Source organism: Rattus norvegicus, chromosome 4 (genome assembly GCF_036323735.1).
Source record: "Rattus norvegicus strain BN/NHsdMcwi chromosome 4, GRCr8, whole genome shotgun sequence".
Classification (NCBI taxonomy): domain Eukaryota; kingdom Metazoa; phylum Chordata; class Mammalia; order Rodentia; family Muridae; genus Rattus; species Rattus norvegicus.
In genome coordinates, this window is record NC_086022.1 from 173,906,574 (window position 1) to 173,920,177 (window position 13,604).

Genomic DNA, 13,604 nt, shown 5'->3' on the forward strand with positions numbered 1-13,604 from the left:
TCATTCCTGAGATGATATTTTAGTCCACTAAAATAATTGGTCACATCATTCTTTGACCTGGTTTTGAAACTGGATCATAATTTTTCCAAATCTGTACTTCTGAACTTCTAACAAATTTATTAACTTTTAAAATCAGCTTCTGAAGAAGCATACTTCAATAAAAGGTACAAAAGCACGCTTGCATGTTATTACCAGGCGAAAGGGGTCTCCTTTGTAGCTTTTTATTACATTCTAGGGAATTTCACATTTTAGTTCATGTTGAATGTTTATTTTTAGTTAATTTAGGGGCTGTGGATCAGAAAAAAAAATTTAAACTGCTCTGACCAGTTTGTTATTTATTTTATTACTTATTTTTAGAGTATTTTCATCCCAAAACTCATTCTATAATTTAAATTAATACCTTTATTTTATAGATGAAACTGTTTTTAAAAAGAATATGCAATATCCCATTTAAACCTTTAAGTATTAGGTCATTAAAAACCCATCCCTTCCTTCCTGGCCATTGCTACGTCTTTTTTCAGACCTGTCACCCATTTCATTTAAGCACTTAGCTCTCTCCTAATGAATGAATTGGCATTTCATATTACCTTATTATCCTATAAAACAAAATGCATACTCGATAACATTAACGGTAATTTCTCATAAAGACACATTATCGATCCGGGAGCTACCTGTAAGCATTGAAAATTGCAGCCTGCACACTGAGCCTTTCACATCTGGGCCTGAAGAATTAAAGAAAAATTAAATTTGACAGCAGTAAATTCACAGGCACAATCTAGGCTCCAATTTATATGCAAAATGAAATGCTTTATGAAAATTTCTTCTATTTCTCTCACGGAGATTTGGGAGACGATTTCTCTGGATGCTTCTTTCTTTAATATCCCTCCACTTAAAGATTACACTTGCAGTTACTGCACACTCTTTGATGTATAAATAATCAAGTTAAATTATGGGCAGTAAGGAGACTAGTGCACTGCCATTCTTATTTTACAAAGTAATTTCTACCCTAGAGGGTCAAATTTCCCTGACAAATTCTTAATTACTATGTTGCAACAGAAGCAGAATCTATTTGTGCATAAATCCTGGGCATTCCCATGTGGCGAGTAACTGATATTACCAGGCGTCTCGCTTGGCCTGCTCGCTGAACTCCATAATTAGATAATACTTTTGATGATGGTACATTTGAAGTCTTAATCCATTTAATTTTTTATGAGATTTTTTTTATTTTAATAGGGATATGTTAGTGACCACTGCCTGTTTAAAAATCATTAAGATTCTGTCCGCAGCAGTCATAAAGATTAAAGATTACTAATATGGCATTCATAACCTTGCTGGTTTTCCAGAAATCCAGGGCTTAAGGTAAATGTTAAAGGTCATTTAATATGTTAGTCACTAATTATCATCCTGGGTAATAGGTTCCTTTTTCTAATTATCATGGTATAAGAGTTCTATTGTTTGGGTCTACGATTCTGATTTTCATATTTAGCTTTTTGGGGGATGTGTAATCCAGGAATTAAGCTCCTGAACATTGATGAAGGTAGGTAATACTTGATGATTAACCGGATAAAAGCTTGCATTTGAATGCTGTGAGGTACCTTGCCTTGAAGTTACTCACAAAAGAACAACACCTTTTTTTCCCCTTTTTTGAGTATGTTCAGCATAAAGAACACCATGAGAGCGAAGTACCCATATTCTAATATCACACTACGACAAACGTGACAACAGACTTTGCACATGCTAACCAAAACATGAGGGAAGAAGCTTTCAGTGTAACACACAAGAGAGAGGTTGTTCCTAAACATGGGCCAGCGGCAGGTGTGTTTTACAACATGGATTTACAATTCACTTGATAATATTTTGTGAACCATGTTTAACTGCACAGATGCATACATTTCATGAACATGTCCCCTATCCGCAAGGGGATGTGCACATCCATAGACATAAACACTCAGACACACAATCACAAACTTACACGCATACAGAGACATGTATTCCCAACCATTCATGAATGGAAATTCATACACACGCACACATCACTGCCAGCTGCAGTAGCCCTCGGAGAACCATTGCTGCCCCTTCCCTGCGCATCCAGAAGCAGGATACGCTAAGGGCACGATTGGCGAACCTCTGACATCCATCAATGCTTTAACAAGTACCTTTTAAAAGCCAGATTCAGACCATCTTCTCACTTTTTTTGTTTAATTGTTTGTATTGGTTTTAAAAATCATAATGTATCATCTCCTTTAAGGAAAAAAAATCTACTTTGAATTATTTATTTCATTAGCATATAGTTTCCATGTGTTTGGGGGAAATTTGCTTCCTTCCCCCCCTCTTTAGCTTCCCTCATACATACTTCAATATTTTCATCTGTCCTAGAAAATATTCCCTTGGTTTTTAACAAGCCATTCATGTGATGCCAAATGTGTCTTAGAAATTTTAAAAATTGAAGTACTCTGTATGAGCTTTATGAGCAGATGTACTTCAATTATTTATATTTATTATTCAAAATGTCCTGTGTTCTACATGTATGATGTCGCCTGCCATTACGCAATATATTATTACTCAGATTTTTAATCTGTCCGTCCTTCTTTCTATCCATCTTCCTATATCTGTCTGTCCACCTACACGAGTCCCGTCTGTCCTCTATTCACTCATTTATCTTTTCTCTAACGGAAGAAGGCAAACATGTCTTCAGAAGGGCCTACTGATTGTGAAGTTATGAGGAGGAATCGGAAAGCCCATTGCTACTTTCAATTTAGTGGCACTGGAAGGCAAAGGAGCAACTGGCAAATGCAAATGCTCTGAGGCAGGGGCAAGAAACGTTTGACTGTAGAGCTGTAGAAATAAAAGTGGCCAGAAAAGAGTGATCGGGAGGATCGAAGCACATCGGGGTTTCTGCTCAAAGAAGTGTTGGGGTTCAGGAGGTGTGTGTTCTCCAGAACCTGGAGAAGGTTTGATGCTTTTCCCGTGTGAGATGGGGGACATCTGGGCTTATTGCATATGAAGTGGCATGTTAATTTTGGCTTAAACATGATAGCTTTGACTTCTGGATTGAATAAGAAATATGTTAATTGGGTTATTCTGTAGATAAATCAAAGACCGGTTAGGGAGGTTTAAGATTTTTCCAACCAAATGATGACAACATATTGGCTCAGGGGATATCTCTGGATATGGAAAGTCAGGTGCTATTACTTTGAAAACAGAGGTCATTTGATAACTGACAAGATATGGTTGATGGAATAAAGGCAGCATAAGGGGCGGAGAGTTTTGTCTTAACAAATGACATCCCATTCATAAATTCAATAATGTCATTTATAGTGGGCCAAGTGCCTGGGTAAAGTGTATTAAAGGAAAATGGAAATAAAACAGAAACAACTCTGAAGTTTGCTTTAAAGGTTTAAATCTGAAGGAAATATAGGCTTGCTGGCTTTGTTTTTGTTTTAAGAAGGAAGGAAATGCAATACGTACACCCAGGATAGGCTGGGTTGATGACCCAGTAGAGGAGAAAATTAATGGTTACTTGAGAATAATGGTTATGAATTAAAACAGAGAAAGTAAGCATGACCAGGTACAGAGCATCCAACCTTTCTTAACGGGGAACTGTGGTTTAATTACGGCTAGTTTTGCGGAAAGTCTGAGACCTTGGGGGAAATCACACGTGCGGACATTGTGTACACAGGAGGGCAGCAGTGGGAACGGGAAGTTTAGACTGGCTGATCCGGATACCGAGGCGGGTTAGGTCTCCTTCAGTCAGAAGCACATAGAATGCCAAATGCCACAAGCTTTTTACTTACCAAGGACAGTAATAACACGTAAGTCAGTAATCATTTTTAAATATTTTAGTTCCTAGAGGTAGCAAATAGAAGAGAAGTGCTGAGGCCTCATAAAATTAAGTGGGGGACCCAGAGGTCATCCTTGGCAATGGAGGTGATCTTCACGAGGGTCGTCAATGGAGGTGATCCTCAAGAGAGTAGGTAGTGAAGAAGAGAAAAGACACAGAGGAGATCCTCGGGAGTGTGGAAAACGGAGAAGGAATTCTAAGCATGGTCGGGCCTGTGAAGGAGGGCTGGTCTGTGACTGGGGAAGAGTCTGGAGACAAAGCTGTTGTGATTGGTAGTTGAAGATGTTTGCCAACAGCTGACTCCATTCGTGTGATGCCTGTAACTGCACAACTGGAAGTTCCCTGTGCGGAGTGGCCATGGATCTACTGTCACTTAGCACTCTGTTGTTGGCTTCATATGTTATTTTCTCTCACTTGTTTGGGGTGAGAAAGGGGTGCTGGTTTTAGAGGTTGACCAAAGGGATTTCTGCGTGCGTCCTTTCTCATTGAATTACATCTGCAAACTTGAGACTTGTACTACTCATTGGGAAAATGAGGCAATGAGGACTTTTGCATCAGTGCGTCTCACCGTGGGAGCTTGCAATCCTTTACTGATTAAAAATGCTACTCAGGCTGGGGGTGGAGCTAATTTTGTAAAGTATGTCCCTAGCATGCACAGGGACCTTGGTTTGATCCCCCTATCATGGCATTAATTAGACATGGTAGTCCAGGCCCATATTCCTATATCCAGGACAGAAGGCCTAGAAGTTCATCATCCTTGGATACAAACTGAGTTTGAGACTAGCCTGGGTTATTTAAGACTGTGTCTCAAAGATTTTTTTTTATTTAAGCCAAGTCAGGCTTTTCAAATAATAAAAAAAATAACCTTTGAGATTTCTTCTTACACGGACAGTAAAAAATGACTGAGCTTGCCATGTGCTGTAGAAGCAGAAGTGTAGTCAGTTGGGAGGCAAGAAGTTTTCTGGGCAATAACTAACTGGAAAAGAAAGGAGGTCCCAAGGGTAATGATAACCATCATTAGCAATCTGTGTGCTGGGATGAAAGAAAGCCGTGTTTCCAGCCTGGCTTTAGCTCATTCCTGGGTATGAAACTGTATGGAAGACAAAGATGTGGTCTTGGGGACACAGTCTCAAGCTTGGGGACAGTCTCAAGCCGCAGGACAAACTCCCTGATGGGAGATCTGGGCATGCTCACCCTCGAATCTATTACAGCTGGGTAACTCTTCAGCATCTTGGTAGTTGTCTGAGGCTTTGCATTTAAATTAAAACACCTTAGCAAGGAGAAATGTGACAAACTCTGGCCAAGAACTTACGGTGTCCATGTTATTTGGGCGCCAAAGAGTAGGCTCTACTGTTGAGGGATTGTGGGAATTCTCTACTGCTGCTCAAATGTGTGACTTACTAATTTATACTGTTCATACCTGTTTGACTTGCATATTTTCCCCACAAATGTAATAATAGTACAAGTAATCGGTGTGAGGCATAAAAAATGTGAGATAAATGTTGAAAGTGAGAGCTTTTGGTAGAGGCCTGTTGTCTTTCCCACCCTTTTTGGCTTACAAGTGAGTACATAAAAGTGTGGGCTCATTCGCTGTGCAGATCTGACAGCTACTCGAGTTGGCTCTTACTGTTTTGCTCTGTGTTTAATTAACATTTCATTAAAAGGAAACAAAGTTTTAATAATGTCGGACATTTCATGTCTGTGGATAAGGGCGATCTAGCATGTGTGTTTTATTTCATTGTATCCGTTGTCTTGTTTAATGACCACAGATAGAAACATGTATCTCTCTGACATATCAGCAGTCATTTTTCTCATTTTTCTCCATTAACAAAGGGTTTTCTTTATATCTCGTACAAGATAAGGCTATGATAGCTTTCTTACGTTCTGGGTAAAAAGCCACTTGCTGTGTAACTGCTTCTCGAGTTTGCTGTTTTATTTCAAGGCTTCTGAGGACAAGCCTGTGTGTACTTCAGTCTGCAGAACTCAGAATTTCCTGCAGAGACATGAATAAGGTGAGAGTACTTAGAGCCTCACTGGTGTCATCACAGGTAAAAGAGAAAACAGTGTCCTCTCTGCTTTCAGCATTTCAAGGACTCCACGTACATATCGCAGAGGCCTTTGTCTCAGGCTTAGTGCGTTTCCTTTAGTGAGTAGAAGACACTATAAATAAAGCCCAGTTTGATGAAAGTCTGATGTCCCCCCCCAAATTCTTGTCTAAATCAGATTACATGCTGCCAGGAATTTCTGAAAGTTTGAAAGTGTGCATTCTATTATGATGGTGTTTGTGTTACTTTCAGATTGTGAGTCGCAAATTCATAGGGTTGCACTGGGTAACTGAAATGAAAATTTACTCCTAATTTTGATTTTGTAGCCATTGTCTTAAAATGGTACTTATTGTCCCAGAGGCTCCTACCGTCCAGTTATTTACCATTCGACATCCAGCCGTCACCTGTGAAATAGCTCAGGATGCAAGCAGGTGAAGGGAGTGTATATGAGTGTTTATGCAACCTCGGAAATGCTAAATAAATTTGTGCACATATCCCTGATAGGAAAATAATCATTTTATTACCATCTGACTCTTAACTTGCTGTCCTATTTATCTATTTGGATATTTTAAAACTTGCAAAGGAAAAGTTAATGTTTTGATCATTGATGCTTTGAAATAAGATCTTATTTGGATATCCAACTGTGAGGTGTGAAGATAGTTAAGAATATCTACAAAAATAAATGGATATTTTTCGATCTCTCCCTTCTTTCTCTTATTATCAGTATTCTAGGTACACATGTTCTATTTAATTCTCAGATAAGAAGTATAAATGGTCAGACCACTGAGTCTAAAAAATAAGGTTGTGGCCTTCTCTAAGTGTCGAAGGATAATTTATCAAACACTGGGGAAACATTTACATATTTGTTAATGACTTTGCTTGGGACTAGGCTTCTACATCACAACCTCAAAGAGACAGAAACAGATAGGATCATTTAAATGTAGGCAGTAAAAGTTAACTTCTGGGAGGACTGCATTTGAGTCTCTTGACAGTTAGAGACAAAATACCTCAATGTGAATGATATCCCCTTCATGATGTGTGTAGGGCACACACCACAGTCTTCATCACTGCTGGCAAGATTGACTGTCATGATCCCAGCACTTGAAAATAAGAGTTCATTGTAACTAATCTGATATCTTAAAATAGACCATCATGAAGATCACTGTAGAAAGATGAGAATCTATTTTAAAGTGCTTTCGGGACAAAAAAAAAAAAAAATCAGCCCATCTTCCTCAGTTTATCAGCCTTGACTGAGAAGAAAAAGGCTTCTTAATTCTTAATCTAATTTTAAAATCTGTTATTTAATTATATAGTTTTATACTAGGTCTGAGGGAAAGTGTGAGCTCATTGCTATCAGGCGCTCAAAGTTTTTTCCTAGCCTTCATCTAAGACACGTTCTCACAATTCACTCCAGAATAATACTGTGTCTTCAGTAATGTAAAAATGTGAAGATTACTATCTACGGAAAATAACAGAAGATCTGCCATCTAATTTGATTTTCAATATGAAGTCTTTTGATAAACATTTGTCCTAGTTTGCTTTCTATTGCTGTGTAGAAAGGAAGGAAGGAAGGAAGGAAGGAAGGAAGGAAGGAAGGAAGGAAGGAAGGGAGGAAGAAAGAAAGAAAGAAAGAAAGAAAGAAAGAAAGAAAGAAAGAAAGACAGACAGACTAGTAAAGTAGAGGAAGGGGTTTATCTGGTGTACATAGTAACAATCCATTGTTTAGGAATGTCGTGACAGGAACTCAAGGTCAGCAGGAAGGGTGAGGCAGAAACGGATGTGGAAGACATGAAGAGAAGCTGCTTACTGGCTGGCTACTCTTGGCTTTCTTAGATTGAGTTCTCATACAACAAGGTACTTATATCCAAGTTCTTATATCCAAGGGTATCACTGCTCATACTTTCATATCTCAATCAATAATCAATAAGAATCCCCCACAGTGATGCTTATGACCAATCAGATAGAGTTGTTTTCTCAGCTGAGGTTCTCCTTTTCAGGATGACCCCAGGTTAAATTAAGCTGACCAAGTGGGGGAGGGGAGAAATAAAGAAAAGAAAAAAACTCAATCCGGCAGTCAAAAACTTTAAGAGTTACTAACGTTTTTAACAGCTGAGCAATATGCAATTGGATAAAAGGACCACATTTTCATTATCCTTTCTTTGGTTGAGAGACATCTAGGTTGTTTCCAGTTTCTCACTGTTATGAATATAGTGGCTATGAACATGGTTGAGCAGGTGTATGCCCTAGGATAGAATCAAACAGGAATAGCAAACAAACAAACAAACATCAATTAAACAATGTCTAATGATATTCTTGCATACTCAGAGACTGATGCCTCTCGCACACTAGAGATATTTCACTTAGCAACTGATGGAAACAGATACATAGACCTGCATCCAAACATTAGGCAGAGACTGGGGAGTCCTGCTGAAGATGGGGAGTAAGAATGGTAGGAGCAAGAGGGGTCAAGGACAACTAAGAAGATCCACAAGATCTACTAATCTGGGATCATGGGGGCTTACAGAGACTGAACCACCAAGCCGTGAACCTACGTAGGACTCACATAGACCCTCCATACATATGTTACAGGGTGTGACTTGGTCTTCTTGTGGGATTCCTAACAGTGGGAGCAAGACTCTTTTGCCTACGTTTAGGAGCCTTTCTTCCTACTCGGTTCCCCTATCTAGCCTTAACAGAAGAGGAGGTGTCTTGATGTTCTATGGCTGGTTGCTATCAATAGGAAGCCTACCCTTTTCTGAAGAGAAATGGAGGAGAAGTAAGTTCAGATGGAGTGGAAGAGAAGGCAGAGGGACAGGGCCAGGAGGAAGAAAGGAACAAACAATCAAACCCTTGCTAACGTTGAGAAGCACTTCTTGATTACTTATGAATCTGGCCAATGCATTTTATTATCATGGCTATAATTCTAACTGTAGATCTCAACCAAAACTTTATCCTCATCAGCACATTGTACCTTCTAGCTGCAATTCTAGAGTTCAGTCTCTGAGGTAGGAGGACAGTTGCAAGCTTAGTGAGTTTTAAGCCAGATATAGCTACACAGAAAACTACGCACCCTCTCTCCTTCTCCTGCTCTCCTTTCTATTCTAATAATAGAGGATGATCCTATAATATCAGCATAATTAGTATTTTATCATTGTTGACTGCAATAACTATTCAATTATATTTCTAAGTCACTCAATAAACTCAAGCCATGTCTATTTAGAAATTTTACTTGTAAGTATATATAGTCAGTACAGTGCTGAAACAAATACATAGAAAAAAAAGAGTTCTCTCATGGAGAGAGTTGGTACTGCAATAAATAGAACTAATAAATAAACTACACAAGAAGGTACTATGTGCTGTGTTGAGTAGGACTGACAGAGTGAGGTAACCGGGGAGTAATTTTTGTTGTTTTGGTTTGTTATTTAATTATCCAGAGAAGTTTTAAGAGTGAACTTTAAAAGGATGAGTAATACAGCTGTGTGGGGGCCAGCATTGCCACTGCATCAAACACCTGGCAAGAGTGGCAGAGCTACTCAACCTTCAGGAGAGAAATGGCCTGATTTTGGGAGAACTGACTACAAAGCCCAGAGTTATACATTCAACCACATCCTCCTGTCAACTACTCAGACTTTTATCCTTGACTGGGCTGATTTTGGTGGTGTACACTCAATCCTTTTTATTATCCTTTTTTTAAAAAATAAAAGCCAGCAACACTTTACCAATCCTTTAATCCTGTTGTCTCTACTTTAAACTCATTAGAGCCTTCACGTTAACATGTCCCTAGACTTGTACTAATGTCCTCTCTAGTCACCCCAAAGGAAAGAATGTCCTGATCTTGCACCATTGGATAGTTCTGTAGAAGACAGATGGCAGACGGCAGCAGAATAAGGAAACAAGACGCAGAAATGTCAGTAATACCTGTGAGGGTAGCTAGGTAGTTATAGTCAAAAATATTTGGTAATGGTCTTATGCTGACATGTTTTAAATCTATAATGATCTGGAGACCTGGATCTGACACAGGGGAAAGAAAAATCTTGATTCTTATGAGGTATTTATTGAAAGTAAAACTTATGTTGAGACAAGGAATACCACAGAAGGAGTAGTTTGTGGGAGATAAAGCCATCAATCTCATATGATTATTGGGGACTTCTATAGCATTGAAATGGAAATGTTATGTTTTCATATACATATAGGGATCCTTAGTTCAAGGAAGAAGGTCCGGCTGAGCGAGTTTATTGCAAACCATCTAAAAATTGAAATAACAAATAAAGAGAGAGTAGTAGCCTGAAAAAGGAGAGCTTCTGGGGGATCATAGTTAAAACTATGGGCTAGGACGGGGAGAGGGTGACAACCCAGTGTGTAAGAAATATCCTACAGAAATATGAGGAAGAATCCCCAGGAACCATGAAAACCTGGATCAGTTCAGAGTGTCTGTAATCCAAGTGTAATCCAATTAAGAGAATCCACAGAAGTTTGTGGGTACCTAGCTTGTTAGCCAGAATGATCAAGAAACCCTGCCTCAAGACTCCAGAGGTCCCCTGACCTCCACGCCTGAACCATGACATGTGGGATATGCCCACACTCAAAAAGATAAAGCACAGAGCACGAGTGCACACATGATGGGGGAGGGGTTAAATGTAGTTAATGTATACTAAAAACGTCAGGAACCAAAGCTTGACTTTGCTCTGTGCTTTCAAATGCGTAGATACCACAAGTGGATTGCTTGCCTAGCATGCCCAAGGTTCTGGGTTCAGTGCCAACACTGGGAACCTGGGTGGAGACTGACAGAGATTTTGCCTTATGTACAACATAGTAGCATTGGTGGGAGATGTTCACTGAACTTGGGCATAAAACTAATAAATACCTGGATTTAAGGGAAAGCAAAAAATGAAGTCTAAGTTTCTACAACACATTCAATTACCTTAATAAAACCATTATTTATGTTAAATACTAAATAGCCTATTTAAGTTGCAAATTTCCTCTCAATTTAGATAGCTCATTCTTACTTACATAAATGCTAACTCTTCTGTTCCTTGTTCATTAATAATTTGCTGTCGGTGTCTATCATCCTCAACCTTGTTCCTATTAAACATCTCCATGATATTTGTCAAATCTTTTCTTGCCAGAAAATATTTTTCTGGATTTTGCTACAATACTCATATCGATCCTTATCTGTAAGACAGTTGTAATCACAAACATATTAGATCTTATTTATGTATTGTGGGAGTAGGGAGGGTACACATGACATAGGACATATGTGATATCCTTTTTGGTGCAGATTCTTTCCATCCACTAGAGGGTCCCCGGAGTTAAAATCAACTCATCAGGCTTGGTGGCAAGCACTTTACCCACTGAGAAATCATATTGGCTTTGTGAGGTGTCTGGTTTAATATGGATGGCAAGGTGACAGATTTTAATGTCACCTTACCTATTTCCTTTTAGCTCAAATGAGTCTTCTAATTTTTCTAAAAGCCAGAAATAGCTTGCACAAAGCTAAGCATAACATTTTCTGACACAAACCACCTTCTTTTCACTTTCCTGGTGTTATTAATAGCAAATCTCATAACACATTCAAGGAAGTAAGATTCTGAAAACTTTTTTAAAAATGATAAAGCAAACCTTTTTTAAAGGCTCTCAGAATGCACACAAATATCAACATGTGTGTGCAAAATAGTAGGGTGCCATGAGCTTACTCTGTTCTGCTTTAAAATTGAGCAAAATGAAATTCTTTAGTACTGTTCACACCCTGAGAATCTGAAATATATTTTAAAAAAAGGAAAAGTATACATTTTTAGCTATCCAGTGTTCCATGTTCTAAGAATAAATCCTTCTACACTGTTATCATGCCACAGACTAAAGATTAAATTTGGTAGTGACTTAAATAGTAAAATTTAATTCAAATATTCAGAGGCATGCACACATTTATTATCCCAGCTGTTTAATTTTCCTCAGGTGCACACATTAATTAATTAATGTGCTGGCCTTCTTGTGTGATGATTTGCTTAAAAAGTTGGAATTATTAATAAAGAATAATTCCTTTTCTTTAGAATATTTAGGGCAAAGACCAAATGCTTGAGACAGTCAAACTTATTTTAGTTCATGGCAGACCTAAAAGCGCAGGAAATATGCTCTAGATATTCCATGTCAGATAAAAATTGAGAAAGCATCAGAAAAAATTGCTAAGAAAGAAAAAACTCACCTAAGCACACAGTGAATTTTTTACGAGGGCATCATTCAAATACTGAGATAAGGAAAGAGAAAAGATAATAAGGAAATAATTATTAATAATCTATCAAGGAGTATCAGTGTTTCAACACGAATTTGAACAGCCCAAAACCAATTGACACCATGAAATTTTCTAGCTTAATCCAAGAAATAATTAGTAGTAACTAAAAGAAACATGAATCTCGTAAATACACGTTGCTAAATGTTTGGGTTTTTAAAATTTTTTTATTAGATATATTTCTTTACTTACATTTCAAAGGTTATTCCCCTTCCCAGTTTCCTGACCATAAGCCCCCATTCCCTCCCCCCACTCCCCCATACGGAGGAGTACCCCTATACATCATCCCCCTTATTGCCCACTCCCATATTCCCCTGCACTGAGGATCCAACCTTAGAAGGACCAAGGGCTTCCTTCCCCTTCCCCTGGTACCCCAACAAGGCTATTCTCTGCTACATATACATTTGGAGCCCTGGGTCAGTCCATTGTATAGTCTTTGGGTAGTGGCTTAGTCTAGTTGGGTAGTGGAAGTCTGGTTGGTTGGCATTGTTGTCCTTATGGGGTTGCAAGCTCCTTCAACTCTTTCACTCCTTCCTCTAATTCCCCCAAGGGGGTCCTATTCTCAGTTCGATGGTTTGCTGTTAGCACTGACCTCTGTATTGGACATGCTCTGGATGTGTCTCTCAGGAGAGATCTATATCCAGTCCCTTTCTGCATGCATTTTCTAGCTTCATCAATCTTATTTAGTTTTGGTGGCTGTATATATATGGGCCACATGTGGGTCAGGCTCTGAATGGCCATTCCTTGAGTCACTGCTCTAAACTTGACTTGCATATCCCCTCCTATGAATATTTTCCCCCTTTTAAGAAGGAGTGGGAGCATCCACATAGGGACATGTTGGGGAGTACACCAACGGGCTGATTTTTACAGTGCTTATAAGTTGAAATAATACTGGATTAAAATTCTATAACCTGTGGTTTGGAGTAAGGTATCTTCGATCATTCATCGTCCCCATCCCCACTCCCTGCGCGCCCCATGAACACTGTCCTCCCCACTGCCATCATGTGAATACTTCCATGTCCCCCGCCCCTCTGTGATCATTCTCCATTCAGAGGTAAGCATTGGCCTTTTAGCAGCTACAACACAAGAGAAGTGCTACAAGCACAGTGTGGTACCAACTGTGCTGCAAATGTAACTTCGGAGTGTCCAAGAGAACAGGGGACTAGCAGTGACAAACTTTACAGTGTGGTCTCAATCCTGAGCCCTTACAACCCTGGCCCTTAGGTTCTTTATTATGAGATGATAGGAAATCTCCAACTTCCTTTGGTGAAGGAAAAGTTAGCGCCTTTTTGTTTTATATATTTTAGGAAAAAGAATAAGACTCAATTTTCAGATTCTGGTCCTGATGCAACCTCTTCCTCCTCCTCTTCCTCTTCCCCTTTTCCTCCCCCATTTCCTCCTCTTTCCCCTCTTCCTCCCCCATTTCCTCATCTTT